The 21,310-nt window shown below is 39.5% G+C and overlaps 5 non-coding genes and 4 pseudogenes across 5 annotated transcripts; all 9 read left to right on the top strand.

The window, feature by feature from the left end:
* The first annotated feature begins 586 nt into the window (after positions 1–586).
* LOC113332214 lies at positions 587–696 on the top strand (annotated as a pseudogene).
* A 2,214-nt stretch (positions 697–2,910) lies between these two features.
* LOC113332186 lies at positions 2,911–3,074 on the top strand. The gene has a single exon (XR_003351376.1). It is a non-coding gene; the product is annotated as a U1 spliceosomal RNA (small nuclear RNA).
* A 2,681-nt stretch (positions 3,075–5,755) lies between these two features.
* LOC113332198 lies at positions 5,756–5,953 on the top strand. The gene has a single exon (XR_003351387.1). It is a non-coding gene; the product is annotated as a U2 spliceosomal RNA (small nuclear RNA).
* Positions 5,954–8,352: 2,399 nt separating this feature from the next.
* On the top strand, positions 8,353–8,508 carry LOC113332222. The gene has a single exon (XR_003351398.1). It is a non-coding gene; the product is annotated as a U4 spliceosomal RNA (small nuclear RNA).
* Positions 8,509–9,514: 1,006 nt separating this feature from the next.
* Positions 9,515–9,624, top strand: LOC113332220 (annotated as a pseudogene).
* A 2,215-nt stretch (positions 9,625–11,839) lies between these two features.
* On the top strand, positions 11,840–12,003 carry LOC113332187. Its single transcript, XR_003351377.1, has one exon. It is a non-coding gene; the product is annotated as a U1 spliceosomal RNA (small nuclear RNA).
* A 2,377-nt stretch (positions 12,004–14,380) lies between these two features.
* Positions 14,381–14,490, top strand: LOC113332206 (annotated as a pseudogene).
* A 2,214-nt stretch (positions 14,491–16,704) lies between these two features.
* On the top strand, positions 16,705–16,868 carry LOC113332189. Its single transcript, XR_003351379.1, has one exon. It is a non-coding gene; the product is annotated as a U1 spliceosomal RNA (small nuclear RNA).
* Positions 16,869–19,245: 2,377 nt separating this feature from the next.
* On the top strand, positions 19,246–19,355 carry LOC113332208 (annotated as a pseudogene).
* The last annotated feature ends 1,955 nt before the right edge of the window (positions 19,356–21,310 follow it).

The following is a 21,310-nucleotide window of genomic DNA, read 5'->3' on the forward strand; positions in this document are numbered from 1 at the left end:
AAAACCTTATGTTAATGAAGTCTTAAAAATCAGCAAAAGAAAGCATCATTTCTGCTCAAATTGGCTAGTTTTCTATCCTCGTTGCTATCGAATTACAAGAAACAATCCCTTGCTTTCCCCGACCAGCAAAACGTTTTCTTATCCATGTTGTATATCGTCTTCATATAATAAAAAAAGGAATGGAATGTAACAATAAGGTTCATAATCTTATGCAACCTCAACATCTACTTTCACGGAGAAATTGGTGAATGCTTTATCCCATTGAACATCCCAATTTATCTTTAATGTTTTCCTTCATGGTTTCATGGGACAAACCCCTGATTCTCTCGGTGGATGGATGTAGAACTCATTTTGGAAGAATAAACTAAAGAAAGTTCTGCTACAATATGTAGTAATATAATCTCCTAGCTGGTCTCATAACCTGCACTTAATGATATTAAGCCAATTCAACAATTCTACTCTAAACTGGACTTATCGGTCGCATGGAAATTTATGAATCAAATGTTTTAGTCCCACATAGACTAGTGTACTGCAGAGGAATTGAAACACGACAATATAAAATCAGAAGCATAAGCTGAGATCAAGCATACCTTTCTCGGCCTTTTGGCTAAGATCAAGTGTAGTATCTGTTCTTATCAGTTTAATATCTGATACTGCCTTTGCTTTGCACTACTGCAAAGGCCTGGCGCACCCCCACCAAATATCAAAGCTAATCTTTTGCATATGCTAAACCAAAACCAAAGCTTTGCATATGCTACACCAAAACCAAAGCTAACAAACCAACCTGGAAATAGATGGTAACTAAAAATTTGAACTCTTTGGTATCCTGCATCATTCTATGCTTGTCAGTGACACTTTATCACCTCCAACTGTAACTGTACAATCAACGTTGTACAATCGATGGGGGGTTCCCATCACAGTAGCTTGCTGCTGGGGTTCTCATGCGCGACGCCTTTGCATTGGACTACTGCAAAGGCCTGGCGTGCGGCTACCACATCTCAAAGCTAATCTTTTACGTATGCTTAAACCAACCCTGAAAGCTGAAGACGTGATTGGATTTTTAGCTTTACCCTATTGGTCCTGGAGCTGCTGAAATACAGCTTTTAAGGAGCTTCAGTAGACTGCAGATGATTGCTTCTTTTGATCCTTTAAACCACAACATCAATTATAATCCTGCTTCTTTATAAAACAAAAAATAAAGTAAGGAACCATATCCATCAAAATATTCAAAATGGAATTACTTCATGCAGTAACAGTTGGTCCCCTCTTCTCCTTCTCACGAAATTTACCAGAGTTGGACCACATTGCAAAATGATAAAAAGAATCCACCAGAACCCGTCAGGGTACTTTCTACCACTAGATGACTGGTGCTGGCTGGACAAACAAAAGCCATAAAAGTTCCTAGGTTAGTGATCTTCGTTGCACACTGAGGGTGCCCGTCTTAGATCTACCCAGTGGGGAAGACTCTACATCATTATTTGTTCCCAAGGGGGGTACACATTCTCGCAGCCCCTGCCCGATTCTTTCAACTAAACTTGTCCCTTGTCTATGGAATGCATCAGTTAGCTATGGTTGAGCTGGTGGTACAGCGGCTGCGATATAAGATCCAACTGCTCCATCTGGAACTTCATGTGCAGTTTCACTGACAGATTTATATTGCACCCACAGGCCACTGCAGTGAATCTTGCGTCTTGGCTTTATCTTCACCAAACGTTTCAGGTAAATTTTTCTTTCTGGATATGGGAATCGAGTCAGGAAGGTGGTAGTTGCACAAAAACATCATTTTCTTAAGGTGATACTGCATAATCATCGACAGAAAGCTCACCAGCTTCCATATGCGTTAGGTGTTGGGCGTAATCTTTGTTATCTCTAGAGCCTCCTAACAAAATCAGGAAGGTAACCTTTCCTTTGCATTCTCCTTAGAAAGAGAATGACTGTAATCCGGAAGTTTTGAATCCCATTATTCCTCCTTCAGTTGGCAAACCTAGAGGAAAGAAACCTGAACTGACAACTGTAATATACTTGCAGTTTCATTGGACACGTATCATCATATGGTTTGTAACTTTTTCGTCTTCAGGATGTTACGGTATTTACAATCAATGAATCTAAATTGGCTCGGTGTAACTTGAATTGTTTGGTTTTGGCGCGTCTCCAACTCATTCTCTGTTGAACTTTGACACTTAACTCAAAAGAAAAAGCCAGGTTTTGAACTTTTATGTAGGAAGCTCATACAATTTGAGACGGCTTGAGTAGTCGAAATACATTCTAGATAAATTCGATGATATAGGAGAGGATACAAAATTTTAGAATGCTTCGTGTGATGGATTGGTCTAATAACAGCTAAATCCCACCATTGGTTGTTCACCAATTAATGATTTGTTATTGTTTTTGTGAATTGTGTATACCCAAACCAAAGCAAAATGCAGAAACCGGAAATGTGGAACCATGCCGTTGCCAGTGGTGTACACCCACGATGGGAAGACACTCAAGGATGGAAACTAGTATTTGATAGAGGTGTTGGTAGAGAGCACAAGAATCAGAAGTGTAAAGCAGAGGAGAATGTCATCTAACCAGTTAATGACTACTAACTTTGACACGGCCAACTTAGCTAAGCCTAAAATGTAAGCATTACAGACTCAATTTTGACAACAGACATTAAAACTCATCGAATTAAGAAGTCAATAGAAAAGTGGTTGATCCTACCATCAAGCCAATAAAATACTAAAACGTCGGCACTTAAGGATAGCTAAATGTCACCACTTACGATACGAAGCCAATTCTTCTTCTGTGTAAACTGTCATCCCATGCCCTGCAATAAATTAAATTAGTTTACATGGAGCTCCGGATCAATGTCACAACAGAGACAGGAAACGATGGACTATAAAGAAAAGAGAAGGAGAATGGAAAAACGGAATTACCTGGACGGGGTCTATGGATGATCATGAAGGTCCATGGCCTAGGTTAGCGACCTCCATTGCACACTAAGGAGGGGTGCTCGCCTAAGATCTCCCCAAGAGGGAGAATCTACGTCATAATTTGTTCCTGACGGGGGAAAGCGTCCACGCTGCCCCTTGCCAAATCTTTAAAACTAAAATTATTGAAAGTTCATCAGAAGCTAATCCTGCTGAGCTGAAGAATACCATGGTGATGCTTGTCGCTGGATAAATACAAATAGAAATACATGACAATGGACAAGGGCACACATTGTGTATGCTCTGACAAAATCCAGTGTCATCTGGTGCATTAGATTATCAGCTGGACATAGAAAAAAATAGAAAATAAAGGATGGAGAAGTGGGGCATCGATCCCGATACCTCTCGCATGCTAAGCGAGCGCTCTACCATCTGAACTACATCCCCAACTTGTGAGTAGGATAGCATAAGCAATTGTTCCTTTAGCTTAAACAAGAATTTTCAAACGCTGCATCACCACAAGGACCAAGCCACCATGGTGTCGTCTTCCGGTGCATTACATGAACAGCTGTAATTTGAGGGTGGGAAAACGTGAGTCTACTAAACTCATTCCATTATATTAACAAATCGAATGTACTCTGTGGTTATACGCGAAGGCTAGAGCAGTTCCTATGGAATGAACAAACTCATTCCATTATATTAACAAAGTTTGTTCATTTTTCTCCCACTATGGACTCAACAAACATGAAAAATGGATGCTCAAATCAACAAATTTGTACATTTGTTCATTGAGTTGGAAGATGTAACACACGCTTGATGGAAGGCCGGGATGGCTTCGCTCAAACATCGGCGCTTCATCAAAAAACGCTGGCGCTTGTCTTTCCACCGCCCGCTTGTAGTTCAAACTCCAGCATTTTTTGTTAACACGCCGAGTTTTTATTAAAAGCGCCAACGACTCCTTCCATCCAACGGATGTTACTCATTTTTGTTTCCCTGTAAATTCAATTCATCTCCAGACTTAAAACTCACACCTTCTTCATCACTACCTCAAAATTACACAATTTCATACCATCTCAATTTTTCTTTGTTCATCTCCAAAAAAAGTATTCATATCAACTCGATCTACCAGAAAAAATATCATCTCTAGAAAATTCATTTTTAACAAATATGGCATCCTCACAACAACGATCACAACAGCGTTCACAACAGCAATCACAACAACAAACACCACAACAAACACCACAACAAATACCAAAACAAACACCACAACGAACACAACAACAATCACAACAAGAAACACAACAAAGAACCCAAGAATTCGTGGTGTCAAGTATATGATGGATGAAGATGAGTCACTTTGCAGAAGTTATGTTTTATATACACAGGATGAAATCAATGGTATTTATCAAGAAAAAAGAACTTTTTATGATAAGATATTACAAAAATTTAGTGAAGAAACAGGTAACCCCAATAGACATGATGGCGATGGGTTGTCTCATCGTTTTCACGCAATTTCAGCAGCCGTTAGTGAATATGTAGCTTTGATCACTCAAATGTGGCACCACATAAGATGTGGTGAAGGCGAACCGGATGTGGAACGAAGATGTCGGGAAGAGTGGCAAAGACCCCACAAAACGAGCTTCCAACATGAAACTTTTTTCACCATTTTGAGGGTGCTTAACAAGTTTAATCCATACTTGGTGGAAGGTCATCAGGTGCCTGCAAGATCACCCCATATTCCAATCACGTAGGATTTTCCCATTACCTACACAACCTGCAAATTTCGTGCCCGGCCAAGCAGTGGAAAAGGAGACATGGAAAGACAATGAGGCATCCGTTTCTGAACTGGATCCTCGTTAATTAATGTACATTGTATAAACATGGTACATCGAGTTGGTGAGGGAATCCATAAGCAGTTTGGGATGTTGAGTATGGGTTATAGATTGTAACATTTTGGATTGTATTCTTTAAATTAAGATCTCTCAGAAATCGGGAAACTTACCTTGGTTAACTAAAGCATGTGCAGTATCAGTTTTAGTCCAGTAATGCAAAACCCTCCTTGATCCCGTCAATTTCATATTCTCTGGACATTCTGCAATTTGCACACAGCCGCCAAGCGAGGCCACCATTGTACCATATCCTCTCATCAGTCCATACATATATATCCCAAGTAAACTCAACTTGTTTAAGGGATAAGGCAGTGAATATAAGACTTTGCGTTGCACTACTGCAAAGGCCTGGCACACCCCAACCAAATCTTAGAACTGAACTTTTGTGTCCACTAAACCAACTTGAACAAGTTGGATTCCTATTATACAATACAGGATTATCCTCGAAGTCATCTCTTTTAACCTTTCATATAGTGGCCCAAAAGCTGCTGCAATACTGCTTTGTTCTCAGGTTTTAAGGAGCTTCAAGTAGACTGCAGAAAATGCTTCTTCCGTTGATCCTTCAAAAGTTAAAACACATGTGCAGCGATGATCCGCATCAACTTTAATCCTTCTCAATGATAAAGAACCAACCAAACCATCCATTAAAGAGAAGGAACAAAATTTGAACTCTCCCTCCTGCGAATTGATAATAGTGAGACAAGATGGCAGATAAGAATTGGACCCAGATATTATTTCACACTTTCTTAGGATTTGAAAACACAATTAGCAAATCAAAAGCAAATAAATACATTATTGCTGGTCTCACCAGCTAAGAAAACCCAGAGTAATTTTGTGCAAGGAGCTCTAATATCGATAGGCAGTGAGCTTAAGATTAGTCCCACATAGCCAAATCTAGAGCAGAGGTATGGAAACAAGAGAATATAAAAGCAGGAGCATAAACCGAGAACAAGCATACCTTTCTCGGCCTTTTGGCTAAGATCAAGTGTAGTATCTGTTCTTATCAGTTTAATATCTGATATGTGAGCCATCGGCTCACACGATATTAAATTAATTTTTTTCATGGGGGAGTACCCATCACAGCAGCTTGCTGCTGGGGTTCTCACGCGTCGCCCTTGCGTTGCACTACTGCAAGGGTCTGGCGCACCCCCACCAAATGTCAAACCCAATCTTTTGCGTATTGGATATGTTGAATGCTTCAATGTTGCACAATCCTACCATCCGCACATAAAGGATGAAATCAATTATTCTGCTCTATGTAAATTGAACTCCTATCACCAACGACTGTCCGAAGAAAACTCAACTTGTCCAAGAATAAGCAAAAAAAAAAAAAAATCATGGGTGGGCGTGCACTGCAAAGGCCTGAATTTATTTCATCGTCTCAGTAGGCCTGGTGACGGATTAGCTCACAGCAAGATACTTATCATTGAAGTAGCTTCCATGGGGTTCTCTTCAAATTCATCTAGAGGTCCCCCAAAGCTGCTGCAATATAACTTTGTGCTCAGCCTTTTGAAGAACTAGACTGCAGATAATTGCTTCCGTTGATCCTTCTAAAAGAAAACATGTAGAATATTGAAAAAAACAACAAACCGTCCATCAAAGTGGAGGAACAAAATTTGAATATCATCATGTGCTTGTTTGACCAGTCACACACAAAGAGTTGGTCTTATCTCCTTCCTGTCGACTAGAGAGACCACAATGCAAAACAGTAAAAAAAAAGAAAAGAAATAAGTGCACCACTAGACCACTGGTGCTTAACGTTCCCTATTTCCAATATTTCGTTATTCATACGTACTAACACAACTTACAAACTTACATCGAGGCTTCGAGCCATTTTATGGTGAGAATATGTATACTACTCCAGATTAGCTCTACCTCCTCCAACCATGCAATTTCCAGTGAATTCAACTAGCTATAACTTACGGAAACTACGACTATACCCAACAACACCGATGGCAACTTAGATACACCAAGTATATTTAGAACAAACTCATTTTCAGCTGAGATTCTATTGAAAAACCTTCCCCACAAATTCAAAACACTGAAATTTATACAGTAAGTAATTCACTAATTTAAATTCGACTTCCTCATAAACCATCCGTTTCTAGTAAAAAGGGTATTTTTCTAGCTACGCCATGAACTATTTGGGACCAACTATTTGCAGCTTTGCGCATGTTTTGAAGAACCAATAAACTAAAATTGAATCCTTTTACAGGTTAAGGAAAACCCACATTTTCAATACATAACAATCGAATCAGCTCAAGTATTAACACAAACTAGTACCAATTTCAGCAAACTTAGTGAGAAAGAGGAAACTCTGAAAAGTGTTAAAATTCTGTTTGTTTATAAAGCTAGTAGAGATAAATATGTTTCAATTGCAGATATGATTAGACAGGGATGTTGGTTTGGGATTTTAAGAAACAACTTAATATTAACGAGCAAATGGAGTGGGATTGGTTTGGAGGTCTACCAGTTTTGATGGAGGGCGAAGATGAAGTGGAGATGTTAGAAAATTTCAGCACAAAGGCATTGGTTTGTGCTTTGCCAGACTGTATGTTTGAAAAATATTTATGGAGAAAACACATTCCTAACAAGGTTAGTTTTATCCTATGGGCTGTCTTCCACAATTCCCTACCTACTAGAGAAATGTTATCTCATCGAGGGGTTAACTTAGAAAGTGGTAGATGCTTTTTGTGCAATGAGGAAACTGAGACTGCGGATCATCTTCTCCTACATTGTAGCTATACTTTTCAGTTATGGGATTATTTTCTTAAAGCGTTTCATCTCTCATAGCCATTACCATCTACGATCCTGGATTTTTTTTGAAGCATGGAACAGGAACGTATTAACTGGAAGATGCAGGGGGAACTTTGATGAATTTTTCCTTATGTTCTAATATGGATAGTATGGAAGGAGAGGAATAGTAGAGTTTTTGGGGAAGGTCCAAATCAGTGCATGAACTAATTTTTCAAGCTAAGCAGAAGATGGTCTTATGGAGCTGTGATCGATAAAGAAACTTTCAGGTTTATTGACTGCATCCAAATTATACACAACTGGGAGCTGATTTTACACGTGTAATTTTCAGTTTTCTTAGGACTAGATACTTTATTTGTCTTTGCAGTTGTGGCAGTCTTTTGAAATGGGTTGGCAGTCTCTGTCTCGATTTGTAAAATGCTGTAATTTTGGTGCAGTTTTCAGCTTTTTGCTGTAGGTTGTATTTGGGACAGTCTGGTACTTGACTGTAGCATCAGACTGGGGCTCTGAATTTGGAGTCTGTACATTTTGTTCTTTTGGCTTAGGCCTTTTCTTCTTAATTTAACCTTTTGTTCTTCAAAAAAAAAAATTATGTTTGTTGCCAACAGTAAAAGAAACTCTCAACCAAAGCAGTATGTTCTTCAACATAATATTGTAAAGACAAATACTTCGATACTACACGACCATTAGAATCGAAAGTGTAAAAAGTGACAATCTTAGTCCCACGTTATTCAAGCCAGAGTTAGAGATGTGGAAACGAAATTTTAAAATGCAGTTGATGCATGACTTCAAAACTCATCTTTGCGCTTGGGGCAATGACGCAGCTAATGAGGTAATAACCGAGGTGCGTCAATTGCTGGTTGAAAACTATTTCCAAACCCCCTCCTCGGCCTTGGGTCTCTCAGGGCCGTCAAGAATTTCTGGAAGGGCTCCCTCTAACCAAGGGTAAAGCCCTACAATACTTAAAACTAAAAATTTTGATTTGAGAAGGATAAACTAGAAAAAAAAAGTCTAAGAAAAACTGCAAGTCACGTCCTACTAATAACAGGACATAAGCAAATACATTTAAGACTGCGAGGGCTTCATGTCCTCCTACTAATAACTGGATACAAACAAATACATAACAGACTCGAAAAAACTCATTATCTACATCTAAGTAGTCGTGTTGAATAAAAAAAATTCTCTTGTAGAATGGATTTTCTTACGAAGTTAACAACTATTCCTTTCCGATTCCTGACTGGTTATGTTTGTGATTCAGTCTCTCAAAAGACATAAACATCCCAGTTTTGCGTTAGTCTATGAAGATTTCAAACAGATTCCAATCAGATTCTCCAAAGATTTTAGCATCTATCTTTAGTCTATGACTCCATATCAAAACCTTATGTTAATGAAGTCTTAAAAATCAGCAAAAGAAAGCATCATTTCTGCTCAAATTGGCTAGTTTTCTATCCTCGTTGCTATCGAATTACAAGAAACAATCCCTTGCTTTCCCCGACCAGCAAAACGTTTTCTTATCCATGTTGTATATCGTCTTCATATAATAAAAAAAGGAATGGAATGTAACAATAAGGTTCATAATCTTATGCAACCTCAACATCTACTTTCACGGAGAAATTGGTGAATGCTTTATCCCATTGAACATCCCAATTTATCTTTAATGTTTTCCTTCATGGTTTCATGGGACAAACCCCTGATTCTCTCGGTGGATGGATGTAGAACTCATTTTGGAAGAATAAACTAAAGAAAGTTCTGCTACAATATGTGGTAATATAATCTCCTAGCTGGTCTCATAACCTGCACTTAATGATATTAAGCCAATTCAACAATTCTACTCTAAACTGGACTTATCGGTCGCATGGAAATTTATGAATCAAATGTTTTAGTCCCACATAGACTAGTGTACTGCAGAGGAATTGAAACACGACAATATAAAATCAGAAGCATAAGCTGAGATCAAGCATACCTTACTCGGCCTTTTGGCTAAGATCAAGTGTAGTATCTGTTCTTATCAGTTTAATATCTGATACTGCCTTTGCTTTGCACTACTGCAAAGGCCTGGCGCACCCCCACCAAATATCAAAGCTAATCTTTTGCATATGCTAAACCAAAACCAAAGCTTTGCATATGCTAAACCAAAACCAAAGCTAATAAACCAACCTGGAAATAGATGGTAACTAAAAATTTGAACTCTTTTGGTATCCTGCATCATTCTATGCTTGTCAGTGACACTTTATCACCTCCAACTGTAATTGTACAATCAACGTTGTACAATCGATGGGGGGTTCCCATCACAGTAGCTTGCTGCTGGGGTTCTCATGCGCGACGCCTTTGCATTGGACTACTGCAAAGGCCTGGCGTGCGGCTACCACATCTCAAAGCTAATCTTTTACGTATGCTTAAACCAACCCTGAAAGCTGAAGACGTGATTGGATTTTTAGCTTTACCCTATTGGTCCTGGAGCTGCTGAAATACAGCTTTTAAGGAGCTTCAGTAGACTACAGATGATTGCTTCTTTTGATCCTTTAAACCACAACATCAATTATAATCCTGCTTCTTTATAAAACAAAAAATAAAGTAAGGAACCATATCCATCAAAATATTCAAAATGGAATTACTTCATGCAGTAACAGTTGGTCCCCTCTTCTCCTTCTCACGAAATTTACCAGAGTTGGACCACATTGCAAAATGATAAAAAGAATCCACCAGAACCCGTCAGGGTACTTTCTACCACTAGATGACTGGTGCTGGCTGGACAAACAAAAGCCATAAAAGTTCCTAGGTTAGTGATCTTCGTTGCACACTGAGGGTGCCCGTCTTAGATCTACCCAGTGGGGAAGACTCTACATCATTATTTGTTCCCAAGGGGGGTACACATTCTCGCAGCCCCTGCCCGATTCTTTCAACTAAACTTGTCCCTTGTCTATGGAATGCATCAGTTAGCTATGGTTGAGCTGGTGGTACAGCGGCTGCGATATAAGATCCAACTGCTCCATCTGGAACTTCATGTGCAGTTTCACTGACAGATTTATATTGCACCCACAGGCCACTGCAGTGAATCTTGCGTCTTGGCTTTATCTTCACCAAACGTTTCAGGTAAATTTTTCTTTCTGGATATGGGAATCGAGTCAGGAAGGTGGTAGTTGCACAAAAACATCATTTTCTTAAGGTGATACTGCATAATCATCGACAGAAAGCTCACCAGCTTCCATATGCGTTAGGTGTTGGGCGTAATCTTTGTTATCTCTAGAGCCTCCTAACAAAATCAGGAAGGTAACCTTTCCTTTGCATTCTCCTTAGAAAGAGAATGACTGTAATCCGGAAGTTTTGAATCCCATTATTCCTCCTTCAGTTGGCAAACCTAGAGGAAAGAAACCTGAACTGACAACTGTAATATACTTGCAGTTTCATTGGACACGTATCATCATATGGTTTGTAACTTTTTCGTCTTCAGGATGTTACGGTATTTACAATCAATGAATCTAAATTGGCTCGGTGTAACTTGAATTGTTTGGTTTTGGCGCGTCTCCAACTCATTCTCTGTTGAACTTTGACACTTAACTCAAAAGAAAAAGCCAGGTTTTGAACTTTTATGTAGTAAGCTCATACAATTTGAGACGGCTTGAGTAGTCGAAATACATTCTAGATAAACTCGATGACATAGGAGAGGATACAAAATTTTAGAATGCTTCGTGTGATGGATTGGTCTAATAACAGCTAAATCCCATCATTGGTTGTTCACCAATTAATGATTTGTTATTGTTTTTGTGAATTGTGTATACCCAAACCAAAGCAAAATGCAGAAACCGGAAATGTGGAACCATGCCGTTGCCAGTGGTGTACACCCACGATGGGAAGACACTCAAGGATGGAAACTAGTATTTGATAGAGGTGTTGGTAGAGAGCACAAGAATCAGAAGTGTAAAGCAGAGGAGAATGTCATCTAACCAGTTAATGACTACTAACTTTGACACGGCCAACTTAGCTAAGCCTAAAATGTAAGCATTACAGACTCAATTTTGACAACAGACATTAAAACTCATCGAATTAAGAAGTCAATAGAAAAGTGGTTGATCCTACCATCAAGCCAATAAAATACTAAAACGTCGGCACTTAAGGATAGCTAAATGTCACCACTTACGATACGAAGCCAATTCTTCTTCTGTGTAAACTGTCATCCCATGCCCTGCAATAAATTAAATTAGTTTACATGGAGCTCCGGATCAATGTCACAACAGAGACAGGAAACGATGGACTATAAAGAAAAGAGAAGGAGAATGGAAAAACGGAATTACCTGGACGGGGTCTATGGATGATCATGAAGGTCCATGGCCTAGGTTAGCGACCTCCATTGCACACTAAGGAGGGGTGCTCGCCTAAGATCTCCCCAAGAGGGAGAATCTACGTCATAATTTGTTCCTGACGGGGGAAAGCGTCCACGCTGCCCCTTGCCAAATCTTTAAAACTAAAATTATTGAAAGTTCATCAGAAGCTAATCCTGCTGAGCTGAAGAATACCATGGTGATGCTTGTCGCTGGATAAATACAAATAGAAATACATGACAATGGACAAGGGCACACATTGTGTATGCTCTGACAAAATCCAGTGTCATCTGGTGCATTAGATTATCAGCTGGACATAGAAAAAAATAGAAAATAAAGGATGGAGAAGTGGGGCATCGATCCCGATACCTCTCGCATGCTAAGCGAGCGCTCTACCATCTGAACTACATCCCCAACTTGTGAGTAGAATAGCATAAGCAATTGTTCCTTTAGCTGAAACAAGAATTTTCAAACGCTGCATCACCACAAGGACCAAGCCACCATGGTGTCGTCTTCCGGTGCATTACATGACCAGCTGTAATTTGAGGGTGGGAAAACGTGAGTCTACTAAACTCATTCCATTATATTAACAAATCGAATGTACTCTGTGGTTATACGCGAAGGCTAGAGCAGTTCCTATGGAATGAACAAACTCATTCCATTATATTAACAAAGTTTGTTCATTTTGCTCCCACTATGGACTCAACAAACATGAAAAATGGATGCTCAAATCAACAAATTTGTACATTTGTTCATTGAGTTGGAAGATGTAACACACGCTTGATGGAAGGCCGGGATGGCTTCGCTCAAACATCGGCGCTTCATCAAAAAACGTTGGCGCTTGTCTTTCCACCGCCCGCTTGTAGTTCAAACTCCAGCATTTTTTGTTAACACGCCGAGTTTTTATTAAAAGCGCCAACGACTCCTTCCATCCAACGGATGTTACTCATTTTTGTTTCCCTGTAAATTCAATTCATCTCCAGACTTAAAACTCACACCTTCTTCATCACTACCTCAAAATTACACAATTTCATACCATCTCAATTTTTCTTTGTTCATCTCCAAAAAAAAGTATTCATATCAACTCGATCTACCAGAAAAAATATCATCTCTAGAAAATTCATTTTTAACAAATATGGCATCCTCACAACAACGATCACAACAGCGTTCACAACAGCAATCACAACAACAAACACCACAACAAACACCACAACAAATACCAAAACAAATACCACAACGAACACAACAACAATCACAACAAGAAACACAACAAAGAACCCAAGAATTCGTGGTGTCAAGTATATGATGGATGAAGATGAGTCACTTTTCAGAAGTTATGTTTTATATACACAGGATGAAATCAATGGTATTTATCAAGAAAAAAGAACTTTTTATGATAAGATATTACAAAAATTTAGTGAAGAAACAGGTAACCCCAATAGACATGATGGTGATGGGTTGTCTCATCGTTTTCACGCAATTTCAGCAGCCGTTAGTGAATATGTAGCTTTGATCACTCAAATGTGGCACCACATAAGATGTGGTGAAGGCGAACCGGATGTGGAACGAAGATGTCGGGAAGAGTGGCAAAGACCCCACAAAACGAGCTTCCAACATGAAACTTTTTTCACCATTTTGAGGGTGCTTAACAAGTTTAATCCATACTTGCTGGAAGGTCATCAGGTGCCTGCAAGATCACCACATAGTCTAATCACGTAGGATTTTCCCATTACCTACACAACCTACAAATTTCGTGCCCGGCCAAGCAGTGGAAAAGGAGACATGGAAAGACAATGAGGCATCCGTTTCTGAACTGGATCCTCGTTAATTAATGTACATTGTATAAACATGGTACATCGAGTTGGTGAGGGAATCCATAAGCAGTTTGGGATGTTGAGTATGGGTTATAGATTGTAACATTTTGGATTGTATTCTTTAAATTAAGATCTCTCAGAAATCGGGAAACTTACCTTGGTTAACTAAAGCATGTGCGGTATCAGTTTTAGTCCAGTAATGCAAAACCCTCCTTGATCCCGTCAATTTCATATTCTCTGGACATTCTGCAATTTGCACACAGCCGCCAAGCGAGGCCACCATTGTACCATATCCTCTCATCAGTCCATACATATATATCCCAAGTAAACTCAACTTGTTTAAGGGATAAGGCAGTGAATATAAGACTTTGCGTTGCACTACTGCAAAGGCCTGGCACACCCCAACCAAATCTTAGAACTGAACTTTTGTGATTCAGTCTCTCAAAAGACATAAACATCCCAGTTTTGCGTTAGTCTATGAAGATTTCAAACAGATTCCAATCAGATTCTCCAAAGATTTTAGCATCTATCTTTAGTCTATGACTCCATATCAAAACCTTATGTTAATGAAGTCTTAAAAATCAGCAAAAGAAAGCATCATTTCTGCTCAAATTGGCTAGTTTTCTATCCTCGTTGCTATCGAATTACAAGAAACAATCCCTTGCAAAAGAAAGCATCATTTCTGATCAAGCATACCTTTCTCGGCCTTTTGGCTAAGATCAAGTGTAGTATCTGTTCTTATCAGTTTAATATCTGATACTGCCTTTGCTTTGCACTACTGCAAAGGCCTGGCGCACCCCCACCAAATATCAAAGCTAATCTTTTGCATATGCTAAACCAAAACCAAAGCTTTGCATATGCTAAACCAAAACCAAAGCTAATAAATCAACCTGGAAATAGATGGTAACTAAAAATTTGAACTCTTTTGGTATCCTGCATCATTCTATGCTTGTCAGTGACACTTTATCACCTCCAACTGTAATTGTACAATCAACGTTGTACAATCGATGGGGGGTTCCCATCACAGTAGCTTGCTGCTAGGGTTTTCATGCGCGACGCCTTTGCATTGGACTACTGCAAAGGCCTGGCGTGCGGCTACCACATCTCAAAGCTAATCTTTTACGTATGCTTAAACCAACCCTGAAAGCTGAAGACGTGATTGGATTTTTAGCTTTACCCTATTGGTCCTGGAGCTGCTGAAATACAGCTTTTAAGGAGCTTCAGTAGACTGCAGATGATTGCTTCTTTTGATCCTTTAAACCACAACATCAATTATAATCCTGCTTCTTTATAAAAAATAAATAAAATAAGGAACCATATCCATCAAAAGATTCAAAATAGAATTACTTCATGCAGTAACAGTTGGTCCCCTCTTCTCCTTCTCACGAAATTTACCAGAGTTGGACCACATTGCAAAATGATAAAAAGAATCCACCAGAACCCGTCAGGGTACTTTCTACCACTAGATGACTGGTGCTGGCTGGACAAACAAAAGCCATAAAAGTTCATAGGTTAGTGATCTTCGTTGCACACTGAGGGTGCCCGTCTTAGATCTACCCAGTGGGGAAGACTCTACATCATTATTTGTTCCCAAGGGGGGTACACATTCTCGCAGCCCCTGCCCGATTCTTTCAACTAAACTTGTCCCTTGTCGATGGAATGCATCAGTTAGCTATGGTTGAGCTGGTGGTACAGCGGCTGCGATATAAGATCCAACTGCTCCATCTGGAACTTCATGTGCAGTTTCACTGACATATTTATATTGAACCCACAGGCCACTGCAGTGAATCTTGCGTCTTGGCTTTATCTTCACCAAACGTTTCAGGTAAATTTTTCTTTCTGGATATGGGAATCGAGTCAGGAAGGTGGTAGTTGCACAAAAACATCATTTTCTTAAGGTGATACTGCATAATCATCGACAGAAATCTCACCAGCTTCCATATGCGTTAGGTGTTGGGCGTAATATTTGTTATCTCTAGAGCCTCCTAACAAAATGAGGAAGGTAACCTTTCCTTTGCATTCTCCTTAGAAAGAGAATGACTGTAATCCGGAAGTTTTGAATCCCATTATTCCTCCTTCAGTTGGCAAACCTAGAGGAAAGAAACCTGAACTGACAACTGTAATATACTTGCAGTTTCATTGGACATGTATCATCATATGGTTTGTAACTTTTTCGTATTCAGGATGTTACGGTATTTACAATCAATGAATCTAAATTGGCTCGGTGTAACTTGAATTGTTTGGTTTTGGCGCGTCTCCAACTCATTCTCTGTTGAACTTTGACACTTAACTCAAAAGAAAAAGCCAGGTTTTGAACTTTTATGTAGTAAGCTCATACAATTTGAGACGGCTTGAGTAGTCGAAATACATTCTAGATAAACTCGATGACATAGGAGAGGATACAAAATTTTAGAATGCTTCGTGTGATGGATTGGTCTAATAACAGCTAAATCCCATCATTGGTTGTTCACCAATTAATGATTTGTTATTGTTTTTGTGAATTGTGTATACCCAAACCAAAGCAAAATGCAGAAACCGGAAATGTGGAACCATGCCGTTGCCAGTGGTGTACACCCACGATGGGAAGACACTCAAGGATGGAAACTAGTATTTGATAGAGGTGTTGGTAGAGAGCACAAGAATCAGAAGTGTAAAGCAGAGGAGAATGTCATCTAACCAGTTAATGACTACTAACTTTGACACGGCCAACTTAGCTAAGCCTAAAATGTAAGCATTACAGACTCAATTTTGACAACAGACATTAAAACTCATCGAATTAAGAAGTCAATAGAAAAGTGGTTGATCCTACCATCAAGCCAATAAAATACTAAAACGTCGGCACTTAAGGATAGCTAAATGTCACCACTTACGATACGAAGCCAATTCTTCTTCTGTGTAAACTGTCATCCCATGCCCTGCAATAAATTAAATTAGTTTACATGGAGCTCCGGATCAATGTCACAACAGAGACAGGAAACGATGGACTATAAAGAAAAGAGAAGGAGAATGGAAAAACGGAATTACCTGGACGGGGTCTATGGATGATCATGAAGGTCCATGGCCTAGGTTAGCGACCTCCATTGCACACTAAGGAGGGGTGCTCGCCTAAGATCTCCCCAAGAGGGAGAATCTACGTCATAATTTGTTCCTGACGGGGGAAAGCGTCCACGCTGCCCCTTGCCAAATCTTTAAAACTAAAATTATTGAAAGTTCATCAGAAGCTAATCCTGCTGAGCTGAAGAATACCATGGTGATGCTTGTCGCTGGATAAATACAAATAGAAATACATGACAATGGACAAGGGCACACATTGTGTATGCTCTGACAAAATCCAGTGTCATCTGGTGCATTAGATTATCAGCTGGACATAGAAAAAAATAGAAAATAAAGGATGGAGAAGTGGGGCATCGATCCCGATACCTCTCGCATGCTAAGCGAGCGCTCTACCATCTGAACTACATCCCCAACTTGTGAGTAGGATAGCATAAGCAATTGTTCCTTTAGCTTAAACAAGAATTTTCAAACGCTGCATCACCACAAGGACCAAGCCACCATGGTGTCGTCTTCCGGTGCATTACATGAACAGCTGTAATTTGAGGGTGGGAAAACGTGAGTCTACTAAACTCATTCCATTATATTAACAAATCGAATGTACTCTGTGGTTATACGCGAAGGCTAGAGCAGTTCCTATGGAATGAACAAACTCATTCCATTATATTAACAAAGTTTGTTCATTTTTCTCCCACTATGGACTCAACAAACATGAAAAATGGATGCTCAAATCAACAAATTTGTACATTTGTTCATTGAGTTGGAAGATGTAACACACGCTTGATGGAAGGCCGGGATGGCTTCGCTCAAACATCGGCGCTTCATCAAAAAACGCTGGCGCTTGTCTTTCCACCGCCCGCTTGTAGTTCAAACTCCAGCATTTTTTGTTAACACGCCGAGTTTTTATTAAAAGCGCCAACGACTCCTTCCATCCAACGGATGTTACTCATTTTTGTTTCCCTGTAAATTCAATTCATCTCCAGACTTAAAACTCACACCTTCTTCATCACTACCTCAAAATTACACAATTTTATACCATCTCAATTTTTCTTTGTTCATCTCCAAAAAAAAGTATTCATATCAACTCGATCTACCAGAAAAAATATCATCTCTAGAAAATTCATTTTTAACAAATATGGCATCCTCACAACAACGATCACAACAGCGTTCACAACAGCAATCACAACAACAAACACCACAACAAACACCACAACAAATACCAAAACAAACACCACAACGAACACAACAACAATCACAACAAGAAACACAACAAAGAACCCAAGAATTCGTGGTGTCAAGTATATGATGGATGAAGATGAGTCACTTTGCAGAAGTTATGTTTTATATACACAGGATGAAATCAATGGTATTTATCAAGAAAAAAGAACTTTTTATGATAAGATATTACAAAAATTTAGTGAAGAAACAGGTAACCCCAATAGACATGATGGCGATGGGTTGTCTCATCGTTTTCACGCAATTTCAGCAGCCGTTAGTGAATATGTAGCTTTGATCACTCAAATGTGGCACCACATAAGATGTGGTGAAGGCGAACCGGATGTGGAACGAAGATGTCGGGAAGAGTGGCAAAGACCCCACAAAACGAGCTTCCAACATGAAACTTTTTTCACCATTTTGAGGGTGCTTAACAAGTTTAATCCATACTTGCTGGAAGGTCATCAGGTGCCTGCAAGATCACCACATAGTCCAATCACGTAGGATTTTCCCATTACCTACACAACCTGCAAATTTCGTGCCCGGCCAAGCAGTGGAAAAGGAGACATGGAAAGACAATGAGGCATCCGTTTCTGAACTGGATCCTCGTTAATTAATGTACATTGTATAAACATGGTACATCGAGTTGGTGAGGGAATCCATAAGCAGTTTGGGATGTTGAGTATGGGTTATAGATTGTAACATTTTGGATTGTATTCTTTAAATTAAGATCTCTCAGAAATCGGGAAACTTACCTTGGTTAACTAAAGCATGTGCGGTATCAGTTTTAGTCCAGTAATGCAAAACCCTCCTTGATCCCGTCAATTTCATATTCTCTGGACATTCTGCAATTTGCACACAGCCGCCAAGCGAGGCCACCATTGTACCATATCCTCTCATCAGTCCATACATATATATCCCAAGTAAACTCAACTTGTTTAAGGGATAAGGCAGTGAATATAAGACTTTGCGTTGCACTACTGCAAAGGCCTGGCACACCCCAACCAAATCTTAGAACTGAACTTTTGTGATTCAGTCTCTCAAAAGACATAAACATCCCAGTTTTGCGTTAGTCTATGAAGATTTCAAACAGATTCCAATCAGATTCTCCAAAGATTTTAGCATCTATCTTTAGTCTATGACTCCATATCAAAACCTTATGTTAATGAAGTCTTAAAAATCAGCAAAAGAAAGCATCATTTCTGCTCAAATTGGCTAGTTTTCTATCCTCGTTGCTATCGAATTACAAGAAACAATCCCTTGCAAAAGAAAGCATCATTTCTGATCAAGCATACCTTTCTCGGCCTTTTGGCTAAGATCAAGTGTAGTATCTGTTCTTATCAGTTTAATATCTGATACTGCCTTTGCTTTGCACTACTGCAAAGGCCTGGCGCACCCCCACCAAATATCAAAGCTAATCTTTTGCATATGCTAAACCAAAACCAAAGCTTTGCATATGCTAAACCAAAACCAAAGCTAATAAATCAACCTGGAAATAGATGGTAACTAAAAATTTGAACTCTTTTGGTATCCTGCATCATTCTATGCTTGTCAGTGACACTTTATCACCTCCAACTGTAATTGTACAATCAACGTTGTACAATCGATGGGGGGTTCCCATCACAGTAGCTTGCTGCTAGGGTTTTCATGCGCGACGCCTTTGCATTGGACTACTGCAAAGGCCTGGCGTGCGGCTACCACATCTCAAAGCTAATCTTTTACGTATGCTTAAACCAACCCTGAAAGCTGAAGACGTGATTGGATTTTTAGCTTTACCCTATTGGTCCTGGAGCTGCTGAAATACAGCTTTTAAGGAGCTTCAGTAGACTGCAGATGATTGCTTCTTTTGATCCTTTAAACCACAACATCAATTATAATCCTGCTTCTTTATAAAAAAAAAATAAAGTAAGGAACCATATCCATCAAAAGATTCAAAATAGAATTACTTCATGCAGTAACAGTTGGTCCCCTCTTCTCCTTCTCACGAAATTTACCAGAGTTGGACCACATTGCAAAATGATAAAAAGAATCCACCAGAACCCGTCAGGGTACTTTCTACCACTAGATGACTGGTGCTGGCTGGACAAACAAAAGCCATAAAAGTTCATAGGTTAGTGATCTTCGTTGCACACTGAGGGTGCCCGTCTTAGATCTACCCAGTGGGGAAGACTCTACATCATTATTTGTTCCCAAGGGGGGTACACATTCTCGCAGCCCCTGCCCGATTCTTTCAACTAAACTTGTCCCTTGTCGATGGAATGCATCAGTTAGCTATGGTTGAGCTGGTGGTACAGCGGCTGCGATATAAGATCCAACTGCTCCATCTGGAACTTCATGTGCAGTTTCACTGACATATTTATATTGAACCCACAGGCCACTGCAGTGAATCTTGCGTCTTGGCTTTATCTTCACCAAACGTTTCAGGTAAATTTTTCTTTCTGGATATGGGAATCGAGTCAGGAAGGTGGTAGTTGCACAAAAACATCATTTTCTTAAGGTGATACTGCATAATCATCGACAGAAATCTCACCAGCTTCCATATGCGTTAGGTGTTGGGCGTAATATTTGTTATCTCTAGAGCCTCCTAACAAAATGAGGAAGGTAACCTTTCCTTTGCATTCTCCTTAGAAAGAGAATGACTGTAATCCGGAAGTTTTGAATCCCATTATTCCTCCTTCAGTTGGCAAACCTAGAGGAAAGAAACCTGAACTGACAACTGTAATATACTTGCAGTTTCATTGGACATGTATCATCATATGGTTTGTAACTTTTTCGTATTCAGGATGTTACGGTATTTACAATCAATGAATCTAAATTGGCTCGGTGTAACTTGAATTGTTTGGTTTTGGCGCGTCTCCAACTCATTCTCTGTTGAACTTTGACACTTAACTCAAAAGAAAAAGCCAGGTTTTGAACTTTTATGTAGTAAGCTCATACAATTTGAGACGGCTTGAGTAGTCGAAATACATTCTAGATAAACTCGATGACATAGGAGAGGATACAAAATTTTAGAATGCTTCGTGTGATGGATTGGTCTAATAACAGCTAAATCCCATCATTGGTTGTTCACCAATTAATGATTTGTTATTGTTTTTGTGAATTGTGTATACCCAAACCAAAGCAAAATGCAGAAACCGGAAATGTGGAACCATGCCGTTGCCAGTGGTGTACACCCACGATGGGAAGACACTCAAGGATGGAAACTAGTATTTGATAGAGGTGTTGGTAGAGAGCACAAGAATCAGAAGTGTAAAGCAGAGGAGAATGTCATCTAACCAGTTAATGACTACTAACTTTGACACGGCCAACTTAGCTAAGCCTAAAATGTAAGCATTACAGACTCAATTTTGACAACA

The sequence above is a fragment of the Papaver somniferum genome, unplaced genomic scaffold, assembly GCF_003573695.1.
Source record: "Papaver somniferum cultivar HN1 unplaced genomic scaffold, ASM357369v1 unplaced-scaffold_130, whole genome shotgun sequence".
In the NCBI taxonomy this organism is placed as follows: domain Eukaryota; kingdom Viridiplantae; phylum Streptophyta; class Magnoliopsida; order Ranunculales; family Papaveraceae; genus Papaver; species Papaver somniferum.